Source organism: Saccostrea cucullata, unplaced genomic scaffold (assembly GCF_032062105.1).
Source record: "Saccostrea cucullata isolate Sc308-1 unplaced genomic scaffold, CSIRO_AGI_Scuc_v1 ctg868, whole genome shotgun sequence".
In the NCBI taxonomy this organism is placed as follows: domain Eukaryota; kingdom Metazoa; phylum Mollusca; class Bivalvia; order Ostreida; family Ostreidae; genus Saccostrea; species Saccostrea cuccullata.
In genome coordinates this window covers 109,273-122,335 of record NW_026941219.1, presented here as the reverse complement: position 1 = coordinate 122,335, position 13,063 = coordinate 109,273, and the positions used below count along the sequence as shown (strand labels likewise).

The window sequence follows — 13,063 nt, the reverse complement described above, 5'->3', positions numbered from 1 at the left end:
AACAATGATCTTTGGTTGAATATAAATTTATCTAACGAGCATTGTATTGTGTTCGTTTATCCCCTAGGTTTGGCAAAGGGATTAAGAAACAAATTGGATAAATTATACCGAATTTTATCGCATAATTTGCATAACTACATGTATCAATGGTTTACATTGTTTTATAAATAAATAAAAGATCTCTAACAATGACAACACGATTTTTACTACAAACACTGCAAAAAATCATTAAAACGGATGAATAGAACAGATTCATAATAATAAATCGTACAAATAAAGCACAAAATCTAAAATAAATGGTTTATATTATATTTTTACAACACTTTGCAATATATTCTGTTGACGTTTAACTTTTAAGAGTTTTAAAATATGCAATATGGCACTGATATGGAATTGACATTGATAAATCACTCATGTTAGTTTGTATTTCTTTCGTAAATCGAGGTCATTTTTTTGCATAAACAATTGTCATAATTTCCCAAGTATTTTGACAGTGAGAAAATAAAAATATTCTATCAATGATGAACAAGGCAACAAGTGTAACTGTTTATAAAACCTTTTTTTTTCAGTTCAAACAGGAGTCAAACTGCAGCGGTATAAAATAATTATGCTTCAACAGAATTCTTTCATTTTCTTTAACTTAGTTAGTTAAGTGTGTTTAAGGAAATAAATCGTAATACTTACCGGATCAACAGACAGGAGCTCGAGGTTACAATGTTACATGTACTTCCGGATTGTCAGATTAACTTTAAACAAAGTCGTGTCAAGGACAATTTGAATTTCATATTAATTCAGATGATAAATAATACGTAATGAACAGTGGTCTATCATGAGAACATCTTTAAGCAACAAAAACCTGTGAAGAGGGTACTATCCCCTGTATACAAACCCAAGGACTTGTCCTGTGGAAATTCAAACAAGAAAAATCAGATAAATTTCAGGTTTTTAATTATTTTTCTTCGGAAATTCATTTCATTCAGCTACTTGTTTGTTAGTGTTATCTATAATTCTCTTTGATTTGCGAGGTAAATTTTTACGTTGCTTTACATGTATATGAATCAACATACTTTTATAGTGAATCATGACTATTGCTTCAAAAACTATGACATCAGTAGAAAAAAAAATCGAAAATATATGCAGGAGGTCACGTGTACAGTGTTGAATCCGGATTGTCAGATTACAATATAACCCTTAAACATTGATTTGTCAAGAGAAATTGAATTTCATAATAATTCAAAATGAAAAGTGTTTTTTTTTTTCTATTCCTGTCAATAGAATTTTTTTCAAAACAATTCAGTCATATCTGTTGATTAAACAATTTCTCTTTTTAATCCATTTTTTATAACATTATGAAGGAGTAAAAGGAACAGTTATTTTTTTTTTCCAAAAGATGATGTAGTGATTAATTTGGTAATGAGTAAATGGCTTAGTACTGCACTTCTGATTTTTTTAAAGGGGAGGGTGGGGGTGGGGCGTGAAGAATTTTTTTTCTTAATTTTTTCTTAATTTCTCGAAAAGAACAGTCAACAAAATGCACTTTGACTAGAAATAGGCACAACAGACAAAAAGAAAATTTTCCATTGAGAAAAGCTGGATGAACAGGCACAAGGTTTTCATCTAATATCCTGATATTGGACCGAATAATCAAATGCACTTGATAGGATAAATGTATTTCATAACATCATAAATTATGAAACTTCCATTTCCTTGTCACGATCATCTTAGGTAATTTACTTTGAAACTTCATAAACTTAGTAAAACAAATAAAGTGTGTTGAATTCTTTAGACATTTCTGAGCTTGCTTTTCATAAGAGAGCAAACCATCTTGAACCATAACAGTAATCATGTACAGCAGGCAAGAAAAAAAATCTTTGACCGCTAAACGGAAGAAAAGACAAATGCTTACATATTGTATCCGTATTGGCAGAATTGAATGAACCTTAATCACATAAGTGTGGAAAATAATTGAATTTCATATTAATTCAGAGAAAAGGGTTAAGATAACGTTGTGTTAGATCTCAGAAAAAACTATATTCAAAATTAACCTGTAAAGTGGCCATAAATGCGGATCCCTTTAAAATCTCTGAGATAAGATTTATTTAAAATTAAAAGATAGGTTATATTTCTTTCGAAAAACATGAAATATAATCCTAATATTCAATTAAATATATTTTTGATACTCCAGAAAGTCATCTATCAAGATGTGATTGAAAAAATATTTAAAATTCTGTATCAGTGTAGGTGGAGGGTTTCTTTTTGCTATCTTTTCAAACATGTCGTATAATTTTATGACGAGGGGATAGATTATATTTTCATTTTAATTTAAAATGTAACTACAATGATTCAGAAATATCTTTATTAAAACATCTTCTTTATCTATTCCTATTGAATTTTTTACATCCCCCACACAAATTATCTTTAATTTTGAGCAAAAATTATATAGGTTTATTTGTTGTTGGATATTATTATTATGTAACAATTTGTGTGTGAAGTTTTGTTTCCTTATTAGGCTTTGAGAAAAGATTAAAAAAAAACACAATAGATGGAAATGAAATAATCAAAAAATTCTAGAAACACAGAATTCTTTGTTTTGCTTACAACAATTTATAAGTATGAATGCAAGTTGCTTAAAAACATTATGTTTGTATTCGCATTTAACTCTCAATTTCAAACTACGGATGGTTTGTTAATTTGATGCGTATCAGAAAAAAGAATTATCTGGCACCTGTGCAACCTGTTTAATCTTGAATTTTTAAAATGTCTTTTTTTCTTTTTTTACAATGTGATTTTAATTGATTCTCTCTCTCTCTCTCTCTCTCTCTCTCTCTCTCTCTCTCTCTCTCTCTCTCTCTCTCTCTCAATTATAGTAAGACATTTGTGACATGGGTAAAAATGCTCATTATTTTGATTAGAAAAAAGTTTTTTTTCTTTTTTTATTATTTAATCATTTAAACAGACACCAGTGAACGATTGTTCTAAGTTGCAAGAACTTGATACCGATCTCTTTGTTTGAATTATACAATTAACAAATAAATAACAAGTTTATAAACTTCAATGGGAATTGAAGTTGGTTGGTAACGTGATCAAATCTTGTGAAGACCATAGGCCTTCTCAGAAGATTTGATCACATACCGTGCAAAAATATGCCCAAATCCGAAGAGTAAATATATAAATATGGCAGTTCTCATCAATTATTTAATAGATTTATTATACAATTAAATACAATGACCAAAATAAAACTTAAAAAAGATAAATCAGGAATTGTAATTATTTTGAATTTTTTTTTATTCCACAGAATATTATCAAAAAAGTTATATTTATTCCTTTTGCACAACGATTCATATATATATATATATATATATATATATATATATATATATATATATATATATATATTAGGGATGGCAGTCGAATACAGAATTGCTAATCGGTTAACCGGAAGACGTTCCGAGCGATTAATCGGTTAATCGTATCAAAATATACGCTTACTTTTCTTCACATTCTTTCTTGTACACATAAAGATCTTAAAAGACGACAGCAGGTAAAACATTAGAATTTAAAACATTATATATGCTTTGATACTCAATTAGAAAATGTATTATTTTTATTTCCTGTGGACGAGAAAACTAAGAAAACGATGTTATGAAACAAGACTAATAAATCAGTGACAATTCTCCAGGTGTCATTCTACATTGTCACAATAATCAAAACTCATTCTGAAGTGTAGCCCTACATTTAAGGTGAATGTTTTATAATTTAACCGGATAGATAAAGACAAACGTACCAAAAACAGTGCTCTGAGTGATTATTATCATTAAAAATTAAGGAAAGTCGGGTTCACGACACGATGTTTTCATTGTAATTAACACAACACAAACTGACCAATTACCGCATGGTCCCAATCCGAAGAGCCTTAGTTACCTCCAAATCAGCTTTAATAGATTCTTTAAACAATAAATTATCAACCTTTGTGCAGAGATTTCTATTTTAAAATGAATTTTAAGAAAATTGTGTTAAATTTTACATATATTTAATTTTTTTCCGACTAACCGATTGCAGATTTTCTAACCGATTGCTATCGTTCCGACCGATTAATCGGTTAACCGGTTAAAAATTGTCATCCCATAATATATATATATATATATATATATATATATATATATATATATATATATATATATATATATATATATATATATATATATATATATATATATATATATATATATTGATTATTATATATATATAAAGTTCCTCCCAACTAAGGTATTTACATGTAGAATTAACGGGAAAGGGACGCCACATATTTTCTCAGTAAAAAGCACATTGTGTCGTTTTATAGTTTATATAAAGTTTCACATTTCGTGAAAAATGCAAAAAATATAAAATTAAGCTTATGAAAAACTTTCTACTTTCTCGGGAGATAACAAGAACAAGATGTAGTTATTTGTTCATACAAATTATACTGAAAAATAATGACGCCATCGTGTCTTCCTTGCTACCCCAGCAGTCTTTGTCGTGTGATTTTTTAACTTGTTTGACAACCATATACATCTATCTATCTTTTTTAACTGCTCTTTTAGGTATTCTCCAGTATTTTCATTTAAATTACTAAATCTTAAGGTACAAGATAAATTTCTGCATTAGTTGGCAACAAGAAATTAGACAAATTGATCCCATTAATTGGTAAGTATGACCATGGTTGTGGAGAGATATGACCTAGGTGATGGAGTGAAATGACCTAGGGGAGAAATGACTTCGGCGGAAATGACTTAGGCGGAAATGACTTAGGCGGAAATGACTTAGGCGGAGCAAATACTATGACCCGGATTCTATTAATTGGAAAAAAAATTAAGTAACATGTTAGGAAATAACCGGTATTTCAAAATTTTACTCCTGTATCTAGTTCCTTGATCCGGCATTTGTTTGTTTCCTCACAACTATAAATAGCGGTTCTCCCGATTCATCCAGCACTCCAGTTCACTGAGAGGAACCTCAGCCATAAATTCCCATTGTCAAGGTATGTAATTTGAGTTGAATTAAATCTAAATCTTCTGTTCAAGTGATATACTGATTAGATTTACGCTGCCATTTACATTTTGTTTTATTTACACATTATTTTCTATCAGACTATAAAATAATTTTACCAAGAAAATCTTAATTTTTTAAAAAGGATAACAAACTTGCATCAATTTCACATTAAACAAATTTTAGAAATAATTTGTTCAAAATGTAGACTTTTTAAAGGCCGGGCCCGGATATAAAAGGCAGCCAATCGAAAAATGTTGGGGAAATTCAACTTTCTATGCAGCTTTCAGATTTGAGAAGCATTTTTGAGAAAACATGCTTTTTTTGGATCATATTAAATTCTAATTCTTGGCATGGAAGCAGCCACCTTGATTGTGAATAATGTGTCCATCTTTCATAGTTGAAAAAAAATTATTTCTTGAGTAATTTAGGAATAGAGTTCTGAAGCTGCACTGAATTTTGAATTTCTTCTCAGTGATTGTCAAAGTAGGCGGAGGTAACCAGTGTTTTGTTTATACACAGGAAGTGGCTGTAGCCATGTGCTGCAGCACATGCTCTGCGTGGTACATGTATTACTATACTATAAATAGTTTTCACTAGTGATTTTTATAATTTAAAGAGAAAAAATGACTGAAAAACATTTTATTTTGTCAATGAATAGTAAATACACAGGTTTTGAAAAAGAAACATACATGTACGGTTACTGTATTAATGTTTTTTGTTTTTTTTTTCATACAAACCTTAAGTGAACAAGTGATAAGATAGCTCAACTAATATATTGAAGTATATTCCAGTCACTTAATTATTTGAAAATAAAATACACTGGATGAAAAATACAGTTTCCACATGGCTGAAACTCTACTGAAACTCTGCGGAAACTTAAGGTTACTAATAGTTTCTGCAAAGTTTCAGTGCGGAAACTTCAAGTTTCATCAAGTTTCCGCAGTGCGGAAACCAAAGGTGTCCACGAATCCAAATAGTTTCCGCAACTGAAACTTGCTGAAACTTGAGGTATACGCAAGGTTTCAGTATGCATATACGGTTGAAATACATATGGTTTACCAATGGTTTCCGCAACAGAAACTTGCTGAAACTTGAGGTATACGCAAGGTTTCAGTATGCGTATACAATTGAAATACATATGGTTTACCAATGGTTTCCGCAACAGAAACTTGCTGAAACTTGAGGTATACGCAAGGTTTCAGTATGCGTTTACAATATTGATATACATAGGGTATACTATAGGTTTCCGCAACGGAAACTGTAGTATTGACTACACAATTTTAGCCCTGGTTTTCAACCAAAAGTCATTTTCCCCCTGAATTCTCATATTGGAAAAAACAACAACACACTAACACTAGTTATCAAAGAATATTTAATGTTATTATCAACATTTACATACATCGGTTGAACATTTTTCTCTTGCATCATAAACATTTTTACAGCTAAGTCCGAGCCCTAAAGTCACGACAGGAGGACAGAGAAAATGTCTGCATTTAATGATGTCTCATACATCAGAGATATAATCTTGCGAGAGGAACTTAGAACTGCATTACTGCAATCAATCAACTAAACCTGAATTCGGTTTATGCAAGTCTAGTATTATTAAGGAAATGTAAAATTACTTGGTATAATAAATGCACAAGTTCACATCATAAGTAGCCAATAAGCACCAAGGTGGATTCCTTTGTTAAAAATTCAGTTTGTAGTCCATCATCAACCAACAGAAAAGTCCTTGAGTGGTTCTCATTCTTTGATGACCCACTTACACTTATCATGCTTATGCTAGTGGTGGCTGCATGTTTTCGGAACTGTGCAACACATCACTGTAGTCTGCATGTATGACCTGTTCCAGTTTCAGTTGACTTTAAAAATATCAATGCTTGAGTATAGAGAGACTTGTTTTCATCATTGGAGAAATGATATCATGTTCATGTTGGATTGATCTGCTCATCAGTTACTTCAACCTATTGAAAATATATATAAATATAGTTTAACAAAATCCCAATCTAAATAAAACAACATGTTAGATCCTCTCGCATACTCGCTTCACAACATCTAACAACATCCCATAGAAGGTCACGTCAGATGTCAAATACGGAACAACTCTAGACTTATTCGTTCCAATTTATGAAATACAATAATTTTGCAGTTGACTATTTGATTGGTTAATAGAATTTGACCTATGACGTGACACTCTACAGGATGTTGTTAGATTTAGGCAGTATCTAACATTTAATATTAATTGGATGGACAAAGTCCCTAATGCTGTTCTAGTACAAGCTTTTGTTTGATTAATTTCACATTTTAAGCATTTTTTTTTTATCAGAATGATTTAAAATGAAATCTAAAAATTTATCAAGTGTAAAATATCATTAGTTTATTAAAGATGCCTCTTTTAAACACTTGACTAGGGATAATGAAATAAACAAACTTGAATTTATTTAAACATGTTAAATGTACCCGAATATGTATGTATAGATTTGTTCCTGATTTTCAGAATAAATTAAGGAATTTTCTTTCATTCTCATGTTCATCAAAATATTTTTTTATTTGAATAACAACTAGAGGCCCATAGACCTAATAGGTATCATGTAACAACTTTCACTCAATTGAATTTGGTTCGTGTTTTAAACAAAAAGCCATGAAATTCCAAATTTTGAAAGACGCACCATAGTTTATCATAATTATACACTTAACATGCTTACTCTGGTTACTCAGAAACCAAAGGTGGATCAGAGTAATAAAGATAAAATGCTATTCCATTTTAAAACCACCAGTTGTGTACCCCACCCCACAGGAACCACTAACCCTGGGGCCACAGATTTCAAAATTTTCTAAATGTTATCTTAAGTTTTATTTCATCATAAATGGTTGATTAATTCCAAAGAGCTATATGGACCAACCCTAGTACAAAAACCCCTGACCTTGGGGCTATGAATTTCATAATTATGGTAGATGACTCAGTGCTCATTTCAATCATGCCAACAGTTTGACTGCTTGATGTCCAGGAGTAAAAAAGAAGGGGGGGGTATCATAAAATTTGCAAATTTTGTTCCCCTTCACCCGTAGATGCTTTGTACCAAAATTGGTTGAAATTGGTTGAGCGGTTGCAAGGAAGAAGCTGAAAATGTTCAAATGTCAACACACGACAGACAAAAATAGAATGTAATAGGTCACCTGAGTTTACTAAGGTGACCTAAAAAAAGGCCTGCTTATAAATACTTATTTTAAATAAATCAGAGAATTTTAGTAGTTAGCTCGCAAAATGAGACTTTCTAAGAAAATGTTAACATCTGTTAATTTGATGGAAATGCCGAACATATAAAGATATTATATAAAGCTTAAAAAGTAGAGGAAAGCAGCTTACACCCCCCCCCCTCCCCCACAACACACACTGACAACCACTGACTACCGGTATTATAAATAGAGAGCTTTAAATTATACAGTGAGATTAAGAAAATAAAAACATAAACTTTGTGCTTTAGTCCTTAATTTCCTAAAATAGAGTTACATAAGTTCTTACTACTAAAACATACTTTTTAACAGAAGTATTCTTCATCCTCTCTTAGTTTTCAGATGATTTGTTCCATGGATATCTGAAATTAAAATAGATCGAGTTAGTACAGTACCGTACAGTAATAACTTTTTTGTTTTTAGCATGAGCTCAGAAAAGTCCCAAAAACTACTTGCATGCCCATTTCCTTGCACCTGACATGCAGTGAAAATTCTATTGGACACATGACAAAGAAAAAAAATGATTGGAAATTGTATCATTTTAAAATGGACACAGTCACACTCTGGTCTAATTCTAAGTGGCAGTCCTATCAGGCTATCACAATCTCAATTTACAAGATTTTGAAAAGCAATTATATCTGAGAGTGAGAAAAATTAAATAAGTTATAATTTTCCATAAATGCAAGACTACATCTAAATTATGTTTGTTTAAGATATGTAGGCCTTCTCCAATTCAAAATTATAATTCATTTGATAATTAATTTTATTTAATATTCTATCTTACATCAAGGGAAGATCATTTGTATAATAACACAGAACTAGGACTCTTCAGTGGCCATTGTTGAAAACTGATTTAATTAGTGATAGAAATATGGCAAATGGTAAACAGCTATTAACCTTACAGAGAGATTACAAAAATCTTATTTGTGTATCAGTCATTTTATCAAGTCAATAAAATTTAGAGATCATAAAAGTATTATGTCAAATTTTCATAATGGGTCACATTGCCAGTGGTTAGGGCGACACGCCTAGAGTTGGGGAGTAAGAGCTGATTCCTACATCAAGGGTCTGAATCCAATGTAGTACATAGGGACTGGTCCCTTGGATGAGACCTGTGTTGGTGACGTGTCCACATTAACAAAAAGTTCTCTAAAGGGTAACAAATAAATACAAGTATATGACTGTATAATGAATCAATATATGTAACTTTAGAAATTGAAAATGGCCAATTGCCCATTTCATCAAGCTCCAGTCTATCATAATACATACTTCAGGTAAATACTGTTCTGTTCATATCGAGAATCATTTTTATGGTTGTGATTTCTGATGTATTTAGAAACTGCACCACATTTAATACACAAGGTACAATAAAAACATGGTATTTCTAATGAACAATTACACCATGCACACTACCGGTAAATCAAGTTTTAGGTTGCTAAAATAGTGTTAATTGTTTCATATAGATCAAAACATGCGCATGTGTCAGCATGATGTTTATGTATCTTTGTGTATAACTATTTTGTTCACGTACGAAAATGTTTCAAACTCATAATGTATGGTATGAAACTTAATAAAATACTTCAACTTGAATAATGTCAGGCATTCTGAAAATTATCAAGTCACTTTCATATCACAAAATCTGCAAGTTCTCAGGAATTTTACTTTCATGACTATACAACATGTAAAAATTGGCATTTCACAGTGATACAATACTACACAATGGCATTCTCCCAACATGATGCCCTCTAACATGTCTAATATTTACGATTCTAGACTGCATGTATGTTAAAAATATATTCAACCCCTTCCTCCGCTGTGCAGCACAGTCTTCCATCAATAATAAAAACAATTCAGCAAAAAATAAATGTAGGATTCAAGAAACTACTCCTGCGAATAACAATGAACACATCCAGCAGTTATAATGAACAACAAACCTCACCTTTTCTGAAACAACATAAGCGTGGGGGCAAATCTTTCGATTTTCCGAAAAAGTAAACACCGGATACAAGTTCATAACGATATTATCCTCTAAAACCAACCTACATTTAAAATTCCGGAATACTACAACACGTATTTTTTTTAACATGATCGAGACGATGCAGAAAAACACATTCTAATAATCATACGAAAACATGCAAGATAAATACAATGGTACAAAATGCATGCGGCCGTTTTAACAGCAATTAATTATACGTATTACAACCTATGCTGAGAATGATTTACAAGGCGCTTTTTCAAAATAATTATAACTGTACAATGGTCGATTTGAATTTTTGGAACGCGCCGTTTTGACCCAACTTTATTCTTACGATTGCAGACAATAAAAACAAAAATAAAGGTGCTCTGAACTGTAAGAAATAACTACCTGTATCTAATCTGTCGTTTGAGGTGCCTTACTTCTGTGTAGAGTCAAAAGACCTTCTCATCTCTGTTGTTTTTCTTGAGCAAGGTCTTGGTGTTTTCTTCGCCATTTTGTCCCTCTTTCTTCTACTAAAAATCTAACCAATGAGAGAGAAGCATTCTATCGCGATACGCCACCTAGTGATTGAATGTCAGTCTCTACGGAATATTCCCCTTAGTTTTTGCATTTCTCTTTTGGCAATATTTTTTTTTACGTTTTATATTGCAGACGTCCTTGCATTTATGACAACTGAATGAACCTGTCAGTTTTAAATGCTTAGATAAAATTGATCATGGAATCGAAGTTGGGTATAAAACCGTATTTTAAGTCCCTTATTATCATGGTTATCATGATTATGGTAATTGTTGAAACGGACTGTCCAGATTTTTACAAATAGATTGAAAATCATATACACATGTACTTAGATTATTGTGTAAAAAAAAGGTATACAAGTCAACAAAGTTATGCTGATGGCATATTATCCACATTAAAGAGCGATTTTACCCCCCCCCCCTTTCTAGTAAGCGATACGAATTAGCTGGTTAAAACTTTATAACAAGTCTGCAAATTTATGTTTATATGTTTTTTAAAATCTTAATCTACGGGATACATTTTTATTTGTGTCCTAAAATAGAATAGATAAATTAACAAAGTACATGTAAGTTTATAATCATTGTTATACAGTGAATTATATAATGATTAATTTTGACCTTCGTAACTTAAATAAAACGAAGAAAAATATTACAAACTATATTAGAATGTGTTGTATGAGTCTCTGTCTCTCTCTGGTATTGCTTTTTATACCTTTGTGAAACTCAAAAGCAAAATTGAAGTTATAAGAATTATTAATCAATTGTTAAAAATTTCCATCTCAGAAAATATATACATGTACAATTTTAAAATAGTAAATACCGCTACTTCTCAGCATTAGACGATGAACAAAAAATTATTGGTTATTACTCAATACAGAAGATACGGAAACTCTTAATTTTGCGGGCAAATTTATAAATGATATCATGTAATAGTGGTCATAGTCCTTTACACATGTCATGTATATTGTTGTTTACTAAATGTATTTATCTTTTTTTATTTTATCTTTTTCTTATTATTGTAATAACCTCACACTTTTCTGTTTTGGACTCTAAATTAGAAATAAAACGTTGTTTTATTGTGTACTTAGAAATAACCTAGAGAAAAAAGTTATGAAATAAAATTCATAGACTTTGTTTTCATTAGGTTGCGTGTCATCGATCTCTAAATATTTTCAATATTTGAAGTTAATACAATGGTGGCAAACAAGGAATACCATTAATTGTCGTTTTTTTGTGATTGCCGATTTCTTTGTGGAGAAATTGTAAAATAATATTGAAATTTTTTAAATAGTCTATTGAACTAGCAAATATTCTCCTTACCTGTAGATTAGTTCTATTATTTATTAGATTGATCTATAGATAAATATCTGAGAGGTTTTTCTTTTCTTTTCTTTTAATCACCAACACATAATAAACTTAATAGCTTATATGAAACATTTTATATAAAATATTTTATAAAACAATCTTATTTGTTTGATTTAGGTGAAGTTCTATAAATATATAGTGTGTGTGGGATTTTTTTTTTTAATTTTTAAAATTTGAATGTTCAGACACCTTGGGGTCATTACTAGTGACTATACTGTGTATACCATGTACTGCATGTATATATTACGCCTGGTCACAGCCCATTGTTCCTCTAAGGTAGAAAAACCTCTCAATCCACATAGAATATACAAAAAATACACCAACACGGTAGCAGGTGTCTTCGCGACACGTGTCTCCCCACCTGTGGCACGTGAGGACAGGTGCCCGCGAGTGGGGTTCAAAGAAAAGGATTGAAAATTTGATCAACTTACATACTACTTTTATTAAAAAAAAGTGTTTTCTAAATCACAAATTTAGCACATTATACATCTCAATACGAATACAATTGAACATATTACTAAAAAGTATAGGTACCGCGTTTTCAGTAATATTGCATTAATTAACATCACGAAAGCAAGATATTTGAAAAAATAAATAAATAAATAAATAAAAAAGCCTACACATAATTTGCAATCTAATTAAAATGAGATCTTCCATTCGCTCCCAAGGTATTGTTTCACAAAAATAGACTTTTTACATTAATATTAAGTCTTCCTCGTGCGAATAAGCATTTGGGTCACAAATGAGACGATTTAATTTTAATTAGATTGACATAATATGCTGCAGATCTTAAGAACCATGGCATCAAATGTTCAGGACATGTTTTCTTGCAATATGTACCCGCGGCTTTCGAATAAGATTAACGCCTGTTAAACGAATAAAATGTATTCATGAGAACGGAGATAAAAATACATATATGTACGAGATATTAAATCAAATT

At 30.8% G+C, this 13,063-nt stretch overlaps 1 long non-coding RNA gene across 1 annotated transcript; it reads right to left on the bottom strand.

The window, feature by feature from the left end:
• Positions 1-6,385: 6,385 nt before the first annotated feature.
• LOC134257450 (uncharacterized) lies at positions 6,386-8,926 on the bottom strand. Its single transcript, XR_009989916.1, has 2 exons — positions 8,568-8,926; positions 6,386-6,995 (listed from the first exon to the last, which is right to left on the bottom strand). It is a non-coding gene; the product is annotated as an uncharacterized LOC134257450 (long non-coding RNA).
• Positions 8,927-13,063: the final 4,137 nt, after the last annotated feature.